Source organism: Urocampus carinirostris, chromosome 7 (assembly GCF_059441175.1).
Source record: "Urocampus carinirostris isolate Australia breed hairy pipefish chromosome 7, RoL_Ucar_1.0, whole genome shotgun sequence".
NCBI classification, from domain to species: domain Eukaryota; kingdom Metazoa; phylum Chordata; class Actinopteri; order Syngnathiformes; family Syngnathidae; genus Urocampus; species Urocampus carinirostris.
The window spans coordinates 16011007-16024540 of record NC_142355.1 but is presented as its reverse complement, the minus strand read 5'-3'; the positions used below and the strand labels follow the sequence as shown (position 1 = coordinate 16024540).

At 43.5% G+C, this 13534-nt stretch overlaps 1 protein-coding gene across 7 annotated transcripts in view; it reads left to right on the top strand.

Annotated features, from left to right (window-relative positions):
• Window positions 1-13534, top strand: part of shank3a (SH3 and multiple ankyrin repeat domains 3a) — a 292611-nt gene that overhangs the window by 31445 nt on the left and 247632 nt on the right. For 6 of the 7 annotated variants that reach the window (XR_015850861.1, XM_088339876.1, XM_088339877.1 and 3 more), the window contains exon 1: window positions 11200-11695. The exons of the other annotated variant lie outside the window; for it this stretch is intronic. The gene's annotated coding sequence lies outside the window, so the exon portion shown is untranslated. Of the gene's footprint in view, window positions 1-11199; window positions 11696-13534 lie in introns of those variants that run through there. 7 annotated transcript variants of the gene reach the window in all.

Genomic DNA, 13534 nt, shown 5'->3' with positions numbered 1-13534 from the left:
TGTATAGTGTAGTGCAAATAAAAATGAAGAATACAAACTATGGAGACTGCAAGTGACCGATCCGCACCATTTTTTCTTTCACAAGGTTTTTGTTTTGGGGGGTTAGCCTTTGCAGCAAGATATCAGACAACCATGTCAGTGTCATGGTTGCCATGGCGCCCACTTGGCCGTGCTCGTGTATGTCATGGTTGCCATGGCGCCCACTTGGCCGTGCCCGTGTGTGTCACGGTTGCCGTGGTGCCCAATTGGCCCTGCCCTTGTGTGTCACGGTTGCCATGGTGCCCAATTGACCCCGCCCGTGTTGTGCCAGCTGCGGCTTGTTTAGAGATTGACTTTCTGTGTATATAAAGCTCAACGCTCTCTTGCTTGAGTGTCAGCCCGTCAACGAACTTCTGCCCCACAAGACGTGGGTTCTGTCCTGTTTTCCTGTGATATCTGCAGTCCGGTATTGTTCCCGTTTATTTTTGTACAGTTTTATTTCGGGTTCCAGTTTTGTTTTTGGTCTATTCTTGTCCTGTTGGTTAGTTTCTCCAGTTTTGGTTCCCGTCTAGTTTCTCCTGTTTATTTTCGTTACCCTGATTTGTTCTCAATCTTTTCGGTCTCTGGCGTCCTGTTCTTCCACGCCAGACCGGCTTCCTAACGTGCATGACTCCACATTTCCCATAAAATAAAAAGCTTGTGTGAGAACGTCACGCGATTGGGTTCTGTATCTGTTCTGGTTCTGACAGTCAGTTCCTTTTAACCTCATGTTATGTAAAATAAATACACATTGCTTGTATTTAAATAATTCCAAGTTTATATGATAATTCATGTAATTTCTGCTCATTATTCCAAAACAACAATGTTTTTCTTTACCGCATTTAGTATTTTTACAACTAGGAGGTGCTGTTTAAAAGACAATGTGCCTTTAATGAAAATATTTTGTGGGGTCATTCTTTAAAAACATTAAGCATCTCCTGCTTAAGGATTTCAATTTTATGGGCTAATGGTATCTGTTTATGGTAACATTTGTCAAGTGTTGGTATTAGTCTGGAAAACTGTTGTATAAAAAAATATATATATTATCTTTGAGGCCTCAATTGGAGATTTTTTTTTTTTTTTAAATGTCAACATAAGCTAATAATGATACTCTATATTTAATTTTTCCCCTCTAATAATGGCAAAAGTGGATGAATGAATGGATGCATTTCTGCTTCAGACAAAAGCACTGTTGTACTGGACAAAAGACAATTACCGAGATTCCTACACATACAATGCATATTCAGACGAACAGGAAAAACTGTAATCCAAACGGAGAGCCATATTCCATTTTTTCATTATACATCATAACTTCAATCCAACAGCTCGTTTTATGGACTTCTGTGTCAGCCTGGTTTCAATTCCCACTCAGGTATGGAATCAATGTGAGTGTGACATGTTGCCTGTTTCTGACTAGAGAACAGTTCCAGAGCGTAAGGTTGTAGTCTTCCCTTTGACCGACATCCACTTCGATTCAGCTCCTCCTGACAGGATAAGCGCTATTAAAAATGGACGGATAGCAGTTCAAAGACTCTCTGTCTCAAGTGGCAAATTCCCTTTGCGTCATGATGCAAGTCCGTTGAAATGAACCAACCAACACATTCCAATATACCAGTCGAACCCCCGGATACATCATTCATTCGTTCTGAGGTAATATTGAAAGTATGGTAATCAGTCAATGCATTACCAACCCTTGCACCCCCTGCAAAAATAGATTAAAATTGTATACACACACCAAACATTAGTAAATATATAGTATACTGGACTGTCTCAGAAAATTAGAATATTGTGATAAAGTTCTTTATTTTCTGTAATGCAATTAAAGAAACAAAAATGTCATACATTCTGGATTCATTACACATCAACTGAACTATTTCAAGCCTTTTATTATTTTAATATTGCTGAATTTGGCTTACAGCTTAAGAAAACTCAAAAATCCTATCTCAAAATATTAGAATATCATGAAAAAGTATACAAGTAGGCTATTCAACTAATCACCTGAATCATCTAATTAACTCGAAACACCTTGCGAGGGTTTCCTGAGCCTTAAAAACACTCAGCTTGGTTCAGTAAACTAAATCACAAGAATGGGGAAGACTGCTGTCCAGAGGACCATCATTGATACCCTCCATCAGGAGGGTAAGACACAAAAGGAAAATTCTCAAAGAGCAGGCTGTTCACAGAGTGCAGTTTCAAAGCATATCCACAAAAAGTCTCTTGGAAGGGAAAAATGTGGCCGGAAACGCTGCACAACCAAGAGAGATGACCGCAGCCTTAACAAAATTGTGACGAAGAGCCGCTTCCAGAATTTGGGGGAGCTTCAAAGACAGTGGGCTGAAGCTGGAGTCCAGGTATCAAAAGCCACAGTTCACAGACGTGTCCGGGAAATGGGCTACAATAGCCGTATTCCCATGGTCAAGCCACTTCTGAACTCAAGACAACGGAAGAAGCGTCTGACTTGGGCTATGGAGAAGAAGCACTGGACAGTTGCAGAGTGGTCCAAAGTCCTCTTTTCAGACGAAAGCAAGTTTTGAATTTCATTTGGGAGTCAAGGCGCCAGAGTCTGGAGAAAGGCTGGAGAGGAGCAAAATCCAAGTTGCTTGAAATCCAGTGTGAAGTTCCCACAGTCAGCAATGGTTTGGGGAGCCATGTCAGCTGCTGGTGTTAGTCCACTGTGTTTCATCAAGTCCAGAGTAAATGCAACTGTGTACCAAGAGATTTTAGAGCACTACATGCTTCCATCTGCTGAAAAGCTCTATGGAGATGAGGATTTCATTTTCCAGCATGATCTGGCACCTGCCCACAGTGCCAAAACCACCAGTAACTGGTGCACTGACCATGGCATCACTGTCCTTGATTGGCCTGCTAATTCCCCTGACCTGAACCCCATCGAGAATTTGTGGGGTATAGTTAAGAAGAAGATGAAAGACACCAGACCTACAAATGCAAATGAGCTGAAGGCCGCTATCGAAGCATCCTGGGCATCAATAACACCTCAGCAATGCCACAGGCTGATTGCCTCCATGCCACGCCGGATTGATGCAGTAATCCGTGCAAAAGGATTCCCAACCAAGTACTGAGTGCATCAATGAACATTTTCAAATGTTTGATTTAGTTTTGCTGTTATAAAATTATTTTTTCACTTGGTCTGAGGAAGTATTCTAATATTTTGAGATAGGATTTTTGAGTTTTTTTCAGCTGTAAGCCAAAATCAGCAATATTCAAATAATAAAAGGCTTGAAATAGTTCAGTTGATGTGTACTTAATCCAGAATGTATGACATTTTTGTTTTTTTAATTGCATTACAGAAAATAAAGAACTTTATCACAATATTCCCCCTCGGATGGGTCTGGCCTTGATGCGGCGAGGGGGCTTGCGTGTTCCAGTGACCCTGGAGAGCGATACCGTCGGGAGCTTGCTCCTGGTAGGGTCACCCATGGCGGGCCGGTCTCCGGGGTAGGTTCCAGACAAACAAAGACCCCAGCGTGTCGGTACGCTGTGAGGTGGCAGCCCCACCAACCGACTATCCTGCGGAGGGCTAACAACTCACCCAGGAGAAACACACTTTGTTACGAAACTGACCAGAGAAAGAAGCCGGACTGACCAACACGGTAACGGACCCCAGCCTGCCCCTGACCAACGAGTACGGATCGATCTTCGTCATAAGACCCGTGTCGCCACCTGGAATGTCCAGACACTCCTTCGCCCCGGAGCTGCCACCCTGCTGTCCCGAGAGCTCTGTCGCTATAACATCACCATGGCAGGGCTCTGTGAAGTACGATGGCAAGGCAATGGTGAAACAACAGCTGGCAACCATTGCTACATCTGGAGTGGCCCCGAGAGTCGGACCGGCCTTTACGGTGTGGCTCTTGCCATTCCAAAAGCCCTCCGGAGGTCCCTCATCAGCTGGACACCAATAAGTGACAGACTACTGTCTGCTCGATTCCTCCACCATCACGGCAAGATGACAGTGATCGTCGCCTACGCCCCCACCGATGTCGCTGATGAGGATGCGAAGGACGCGTTCTTTGACCAACTCCACCAGGCTGTCAACCAAGCCCCACCACACGACGTCACCATCATCCTCACTGATGCCAACGCCACTCTATCCAGCATTGATCGGTCCCCCGGCTCACCTGTCGGCACCACCTTCGTTGACAGCACAACAAACGACAATGGCAACCGCCTCCTCCTCCTCTGCCACCAAAACAACCTTTGTGTTGCTGACACCTGGTTTCCCCGGAAATGCATCCATCACTGGACGTGGTACAGCCCAGATGGCAGAACCAGGAAGGGATTGGACCACATCCTGATATCACGACGCTGGAAGTCGTTTGTAACCAACTGCCGGGTGTTCAGAGGAGCACAGCTTGGCAACACAGACCATCGTCTGCTGGTGGCCCAGCTCAAGCTAAAGCTCCGAGCCAACCAGCACAAGACTCTGCCTCGCCCCGACTCCTCCCGACTCAGCGACCCCAACATCGCCAGAGACTTCAGTTGCTCCATCCGCCGCTCTCTTGATACCCTGGCTCCTGACAAGCTGACAGACTGGGCGGCCTTCAAGGAAAGTGTCCTCCAGTCTGCTCACAATGTCCTCGGACGCCCGCGATCCTCCCCGAGAAAGCCCTGGATATCAGAGAGGACACTAAACATCATAGACCAGCGGCGTGAGGCCCGACTCCGAGGCGACCTCACAGAGTATCGGAGACTGAATCGCCTGCGCAATGTGGCCATTGCTGAAGATAGGGAGAGGTTTTGGCAGGCAGAAGCCCAACAGCTTGAGTCCGCGGCCAACAACAACAACATGAGCCGCGTATTCAGTCTACTACGCCAAGCCCGTAGCGGCCCACACATAAAGACAGCCCTGGTAAAGGACTCAGACGGCAACCTCATCATGACAGAAGCCAACTGCCTCGAGCGCTGGAAGGAGCACTTTAGCCTCCTCTTGCAGCACAGCACCATCCCGGCTGATCCCACCCTCCTACGGGCTGCGAGCACAGCACCTCCTAACGACACCTGCTGCACAGACCCCGTAACACCCGAGGAAGTGAGAGCTGCTCTGAAGAAGCTGAACACCAAGAAAGCCCCCGGCATCTGTGCCATTACCGGCGAGATGCTCAAGGCCGGCGGTGATGGCATGGTGGAGTGGCTAACCCGCCTATTCAACCAGGTGTGGGAATCGGAGCAGCTGCCCACCGACTGGACCAGAGGAGTCATCTTGCCCTTCTGGAAATGCAAGGGCGACAGGCTTGTCTGTGGAAACCACAGAGGCATAACCTTACTCTCCATCCCGGGCAAGGTCTTTACCAGGATCTTGCTCAGCCGTGCCCTTCCAGCAATCAGAAGCTGCCGCCGTCCCCAGCAGGCTGGCTTTATGCCCAACCGCTCCACAACGGACCACATCTCTGCCGTCCGTTTGCTGATAGAAAAGACCCGTGAATTCCGTAAAGATCGCCATCTATATATCGGATTCATTGATCTGAAGGCCGCCTTTGACACCGTCTGCCACTCTTCACTGTGGAACATCCTCCAAGCTCTCAGAGCACCACCCAAGATCATAGCCCTGTTCAAGCTGCTCTACAGCAACACAGAGAGCTGTGTCCGTATCAACGGCATTGACTCCGACTGGTTTGCTATCTCCAGCGGCGTTCGCCAAGGCTGTGTGGCTGCTCCCGACCTTTTTAATTGCATCATCGACCATCTGATGTTCAGGGTTAGTGAGCGCATCCCCGGAGTGTCTTTCGGCAACTACCACCTGACTGACCTGGAGTATGCTGACGACACCATCATTCTCAGCACTTCCTACAGCCAGCTGAGAGACGCTCTGGGCATTTACAGCGAAGAGGCAGCGCGGCTTGGCCTGCAAGTGAGTTGGACGAAAACCAAGTTCATGTATGTCGGTGATGGACCAGATCCACCTCCCATCCAAATTGGTAGCGACATCGTAGAGCCTGTCAAGAGCTTTGTATATCTGGGGTCCATGGTGACAGACAATGGGGACCTAAAACCAGAGATTCTCCGCAGAAGAGCCCTGGCAGCATCTGCTCTGCAGTCTCTCTGGAAACCACTCTGGCGGCACCAGACCATCGCACGCAAGACGAAGCTCCGCATTTACAACCTCGCCGTACTCCCTATCCTGCTTTATGGCTCAGAAACATGGCCCCTGAACGACACCCTGGCCACAAGAATCGATGGTTTTGATAGCAGGGCTCTCAGAACCATCGAGAACATCAGGTGGCCCCAGCGAGTCTCCAATAAAGAGCTCAGAGCCCGCACGTGCCAGCCCCAAGCATCTTCCTTGGTCGCACAACGCCGCACCCGCTGGTTTGGCCATGTCCTTCGTCTACCACCAGACCATCCGACACGAGCCATTCTCCAGTTTGACCCAAAGGCCGCAGGCTGGAGACGACCACGAGGGAAACCCCGCACTCGATGGCTCGACGTCGTTGCGGGCGACCTCCAACAACACGGAGTTGCCGTAGAGGATGCAGAACAGCTGGCACAAGACCGCCAGCATTGGAAAAACCTGGTTCATCTGGTCGGCTCAACGCACAGGGACGGGACCCCCCGACCTTCGCTGGAGCAATAACAACAACAACACATCACAATATTCTAATTTTCTGAGACAGTCCAGTATAGTATGTACTACTGATATGTAATACATATGTATATCATTAGAAAATCATATTAATTCAGTTGGAAAATTAAACACATGCAATTGAAAAATAACATTTAATTTACCTTAAGTTCGATGTGACTTGAACTGGTAGAGTGGATGAAGATGGATGATGAGACGGTAGATTGAAATAGATATTTTAACTTGCGAGGATTGTCATGTCCTGAGTAAACTGTGTTGCTTATTCTTAATAATTGTCTCGATTATTGATTGGTTATGGTCACATTACTTAGCGAGGCTTACATTGCCTGCGTCTTTTTCATACTGTATTTTGTCATTATCCCAAGCTTTGTTTCCATTTTTATCATCTTCTTTCTTCTCACTTTACTGTCACTGATAGTCTCGACACCCATAGCTAAACTTTAATGATGCCTTTGCGCAAGCCAATGGCAGACCAGAATCTTACACAATGTTGACCAATAAATAGCATATTCCAGTTTTACAAGGCATGTGGTTTGTACAGCCATATGCAGGATGTTGTTGATGTTGTATGGTGAGGAAAAATGCTCAACTAGGGGTAAAAAAAACATTCAATTCTACATTTTCACATGGAAATAATTGAGTTAGCTATGCTGTAACCTGGGGATCTCCTATATTGAACAGCCCGTCTCACCACTTGCACAGTGTTGATTAAATCATCCCTGATTCTCAAGGCGTCATATTTGCCTCGCTCACAAAAATCTGGATTGAGACTGAAGTAGATGGTGAATACAAATAATTTAGAACACAACGATGGCGGCTGAGTAAATCATGTTCGCCTTGTGGCAGAGTAGAGCGTTCACTGCTGAAGTGATATGCTAATGCATTAGGGCTATCTGTCATGCTCTGTTCTTCATCTACATTCAGCTCAGTGCACAGCAATGCTGATGCATTGAAATCTCTCTATATGGCAGTGAAAATAAGCTTTTAGTTTCTTTTGGGAGAATCTTATTTTCCTTTTTAAATGAGACAGCATGACATATTTCGGGTAAACCTGAGGAGTAAACTGTTTGAAACAACAAAAAACAAACAAGAGGCATTGCCAGTGAACAGCCTTAACCGACAAGGACAGTACGTAGGTCACTGTCACCGATGTCACCGGTCTATCGATTTATTTTGGACTTGTGTCTCGTTCGCAGGCTGGTTGAACATTAATGAAAGTTAATGAGCACCAGGAGACCTAGAAAAACATTCCAAATACTTCCCTATTTTGGCTGTTTCAAACTCTTGTGCATCTTGTTTTCAGCACAGCACGGACGGCTGTAAATCTAAGCTGCAACATTCTTTGTGTGTTTGCTTGTTTGTCTTGGTTTTCCCTTTAGTTTGCTCTGACCTCAAACTATTCTTAGTTCTACTGAATCCACATAAAAAACACAGAATGGACGGATGCATCTTTTTATTTTAAACGTGTGGAGTTATACCATATAGTTTTTAATGCATCTGTGAAACTTTATTTAGGTGTGAGTTCTGTGGCTGTTATTTCAACTACTTAATTGAGACAAAATTTGCTGTCTTGATGAAAATATCCAAAGTGCATGAATGCTTCAGGGAGCCTTATTAAAACTTGATTTCAGTAGCTCTACCTCTACCAGATTATCCGGGGTTCCTCCCAGCCCAGCCTACTTTTGGGTGTGGAAAGACAAGTACTGTAGAGACTACTGAGAGGGTTTCTTGGCACAAACATGGCAGCTAGCAAGATTTCACACTGTTTTAAGTTAACTTTGAGAGCTCCAGAGTTTACCCATACTTAAACTTCACAGTTCCTTTTGTATGTTAGCAAGCAATTAGAGTTGAGATGGATCTTTCTGTCAGCTGTGACAATTTATACCGCATACTAGTACAGTAGTGACTGCGTGACATTTTTTGGAACAATGATCCCACCATCCATCCATCCATCCATTTCTGGCGCTGCTGATCCTCACTAGGGTCATGGGGGTGCCGGAGCCAAGCCTAGCTGTCTTTGGACAGTAGGCAGGAGATACCCTGAACTGGTTTTCAGACAGTCACAGGGCACATAGAGACGGACACAAATTCACTCTATCATTCACCTCAGGACAATTTGGACCGGCCAATTGAACTGACATATGTTTTTTAAAGATAGAAGAAGATCCATCCATCCGTTTATCCATTTTCTGCACTGCCTATCATCAGTTGGGTCGCGGTGGTGTTGGAGCCCATCCCAGACCTCTTTGAGCAGTGGGCAAGGAACACCCTGAACTGGTTTCCAGACATTTGCAGGGCACAAGGAGACAGACAATTCACTTGTTCATTCACACCTAAGGACCCTCCAATTAACCTGACATGCATGTTTTCTTTGGAATGTGGGAGGAAACCCGAGTGCCCGGAGTAAACCCACACAGGCGCAGGGAGAACATGCAAACTCTGCATGATGATTCTGCGGTCGCTGGAATTGAACCCTGGAACTCTGCACTGTGGGGCTGCCATTCGGCTAATTTTTTGCTTGTGAGGAATAACTTTTCCCTGTAGCTGCCAAGTCATCAATGTATATACATATATGTATATATGTATTACTGTGTTTTTATTTTGGTTTTCGGGGTTAGGTGAATTTCTTATGTGATTTGATTTGTGAGTTGGTCACCATATGTTTTGTGTGTTACAGTATTTTGTACGGGGTGTTTTTGTTAATCGAACCATTTGCCTTCAAGCAATAGTAGCTATTGTGTGCCTTTTTTCTCGCAGTTGGCTCCACTTCTTTGTAAAGACGTGACACAGATTCCGTAGACCAGGTGTCCGGAACGTTTCACCATGACATCACCTGCACTTTTCTTTGGCATTATCTTTAATGCCACTATTCCTAAAAAGGAAACAGCGAGACAAAGTGATTCTTAAAACAAGAGTAAAGGGCTTGATCAATGGCTCCTATTTCTCTGGTGTCGGAGTTTAAATGTGAGACTTGTCAGTTTAAAAGGAAATAATTCCGCATAGGGTGCTGTAGTGAAATGACTTCATTCGATCTTTTGACAAATGTGGTCAATCAGAGACTGGCTGGCTAATGGACGATATTATTTTTAGAACTATTTATGGAGACTTAATTTATTATCGTCACCTTCAGGTTACTGAGGATATTTTCATGCAAATAGAGAAAAAAACAGCTTGTTGTAGTCAAAGCACAATCCTCCACTTTCAGGCCTATTGTTTACAAGATTAAAAAAAGGTTTGAACAAGCAATTAAAGAGCTGCTTTTTCTTATCTGGTTTGGTAAGAGTGAACTCTGAATTTGGAAAATCAAACAGCTAAGTGACTTGTTAATGTGGCTGGCTAAAAGATTCTGCAAGTCACCTATGCAATTGTTGGGCAGCAGGAATGATTGATTCCTGACACACTCCCTTTTGGCTTAAGGGATTGTAAAATAATTCACACACTTTTCAGATTTGTCAGTGTTTTTTATTAGCTTCACAAAATCAAGTTGTTTTGTATTAGCCATTGTATTTCATGTTTGGTACTTCTAAGTCAATTATTTTGACGGTGCCTTTGTTACTTGCTTTTTAATGTCAATGGTCTGCATTTATATCACACTTTGCAAGTCAATGAAGACCTCCCAAAGGGCTTTACAATGTGCTTCACACTTTTCCCTTTTTTCACACTAACTAACCGATAGCAGCGTCAGCCATGCAAGGCAACTACCTGCTATCGGGGGCATTACGGATTCAGTGTCTTGCTCAAGGAAACTTCGACATATAACACGGAGGAGCGGGGAATCAAACCAGCGACCTCTTGATCCCTAGACGAGCGCTCTACCTCCTTAGCTAATGCTTTTTGTGTACCTCTGTCATTTTCTCAATGGACTCATGAGTAATTCCAACCACATCGTGCGGTTGTATCACTCTGCTTTTGACATGCGTGTTTAAAATTCCGACCAATCATAGCAATCTTGTCCTGAGGCTGCAGGGTCAGCGTGAGCATGTGACAGTGTCGGTGAATACTTTAGAGCACAGCACTGACTTAAGATCACACTTAATAATTCAGGAACCTGCCAGAAGTGTTTTATGGCCCATTTTCCTCCCATCACAGGCTCCCCCGTTCAACTAGCGATGTTACAAGTAATAGTCAAAGCCTTAAAGTATTTATTTCATACAAGGCGGAGTTCAAGTACCGATCCCTTCTCTTGAGTCTTTCGGTGGATGTCTAAATGCAGTATTCCCCGTCATTTTGCGGTTCGATTTTCCCAATTTTGGTGTAACTCAGATTTTTTTTTAATGAATGGGACACAGATAAATATGTAAATTGTGGAACAGCATCATAACTTTACAAGCACCAGTGCAGTCAAACCAATCAAAAAACTTCCTTCCGGTTTCTGGGCACAATCAAAATGAATTATTTACTTGACAAGTAAATAACCTCATGCCTTTTCCAAAGTTGTTTTCACATTTTTAGCAAATAAAGGATGATGTCATTTATGACACTTACGTAGTACAAAGTACCACACCTGTTTTGCCTTAAAGGTGTACATCACTGCTATGTCTGTTTACAAATTTTGCTTGTTAGAAGCACAAACTTACACTATGAGTGAATACAACTGTTCTCTTTTGCCCAGGGAGGAAGGAAAATAATTTGAAAATTTTCTACAGGAATCATATTTGATAAAGTTTGCGTTTATAATAAGTCTTTACGACAAGTCCAGAGTGCTTTTCAGCATCAAATAATGAGGGGGGAATATAAAAAAATAAAAAGATATATGGGCCAAAGCGGGGCCAAACAAAGTCTGCAGTTGGTTGGCTGAAAAAGATGTAAATCAAGAGTTAGGTAGCTCTAAGGCCTTGAGAAAATATTTTTTAACTCGTCTGTATATGTAAGAGTTATGGGGCTAAACAGACAGCTAGCGAGATGCAACGTCCATCTATGCACAGATGCTTCTCGGCTGATTTTTTTCTTTTAGTTGTCGGCATTATTGTGTTTTGCAATTTGTAAATATTTTACACGGTTGGATTTACCACCATCACGGATGTAAGAGGACCATGGCTGCGTATTATTATTGAATGTGATGGCTGCAAGATGACTTTGGTGAGCTACCCGGCTTCATATTTTCCCAGTATCTTGTTTCAGACTGATTTTGATGTTTCTGTGATGAGTCTATTTTTCAATTCAATTCAATTCAAAGTGTTTATGTACATATATATATATATATATATATATATATATATATATATATATATATTTAGGTCATGGTTTTGGCCACTACAGTATTTCATATTTGCCCACTAATGATGATTAAAAACTCAACGTCCTTAGTAGAAATAAGAACCGACACACTTTAAAAATTAAAATCTCCCACAAAATTGTATGTTTCATAGATATATTTTTTTTGGAGCCAAGCATGTCGGTCACAACCGGTTCTGTATTGGTTAGAGCAAACACACCCTGCCCCTCTTTCCCTTGTCCCTACGATCTCACATTGGAGCGACACTCCTGATAACTGAAGAGAGATAATCCCGTGGGAATTGCAGAGTGAATCCATTATTATCACAAGATGTGTCTAACAATAACAGTAGCATACATGTGGTGAAATAACACATTGAAAGGATGCTCGTGTTTTATACTCATGTCACACTACTAATTAAACCACATAATTTAAAAACCTTCCGTTTCAAATTCTGCAGAATGGCACCATGTAATTCCTGCTGAGTAGCAAGAATAAATCCACTCCAAACGTATTTGAACAGCTAACTGAATTCCTTTGTATGCTAATAAACTTTATTTTCAGATCAAAAGATTAACACTATAAAAAAGTTCAGACTACTTTTTTGTGTTACAGGGTAGTTTTCTGCTAGCAATGCAACACCTTTTGTTTAAAAGCACCCACTTTTCTGTTGAGCTAAGGCATTGTTACAGGCATTAAATTGGGTAATACTTTTTAATACTTGGTACTTTAACTGTTACTTTTTGTGACTTTGCACCGACAACAGACTTACAGAATGCATCATTCTTTCAAAATGCCTTTCTGAGCCTTAATGATCAGTCTGTCAGTTCCTGATTTGTTCCAGCGTTCTTATTGTCCGGTTTTAGATTTTACTTTTTTTTTTTAACCTGATGATTAGTGTGGTATTCTATGATGATCTTCCTTCTAATTACTTTTGATGCCTTAATTATCCAACAAAACTTTTAAAGAGTTTTAAATGACTTCAGTAGCAACAATCCTGAGTTACAAGTTACAAGTAATGTTGATTTTTTCTTTTTTTTTGAGAGCAAAAAAAAAACAATCTTGCATTTCTAATCCTTTTGCAGAAGCCTGAATATGCCTGAAAATACTGCATCGTTTTATACTGTGTTTGTCCGGGTTGTTGAAATTAGTATTGTGTTATTGTACATGCTATGCTGCTTTTTTTTAGCACAATTGGGGCATTCCAGTTTTATGTTTACCGTTATGGTAGCATATTTTTATTTAATGATACAGAATCATATTTGGTAAAGATATGTATTAACATATTTTTATAATGTGACTTAATTTTCATATGTAACTTGGATCCAGCCAGAAAAGAAACACCAGAAAAATGGTTCATTACCAGTTGCCAGCCTCCCCGTGCAGAGTTTGTATGTTCTCCCTTTGCCTGTGTAGTTTTTCTTTGGGTACGCCGGTTTCCTCCCTGCTGCATTCCAAAGAAAACATGCATGTTAGCGGGTCCCTATGTGAGAATGAGCAAATTAATTGTCTATCTCATTGTGCTCTGCAACTGTCTGGCAACCAGTTTAGGGTGTCCCTTGCCCACTGCTAGAATATGGCTGGGATGGGCTCCACCATTCCTGCGACCCTACTGAGGATAAGTGATGCAGAAAATGGATGAATGTGTATCTATCTATGTATCTATCTATCTATCTGTCTATCTGTCTAACTGAATATCTGTC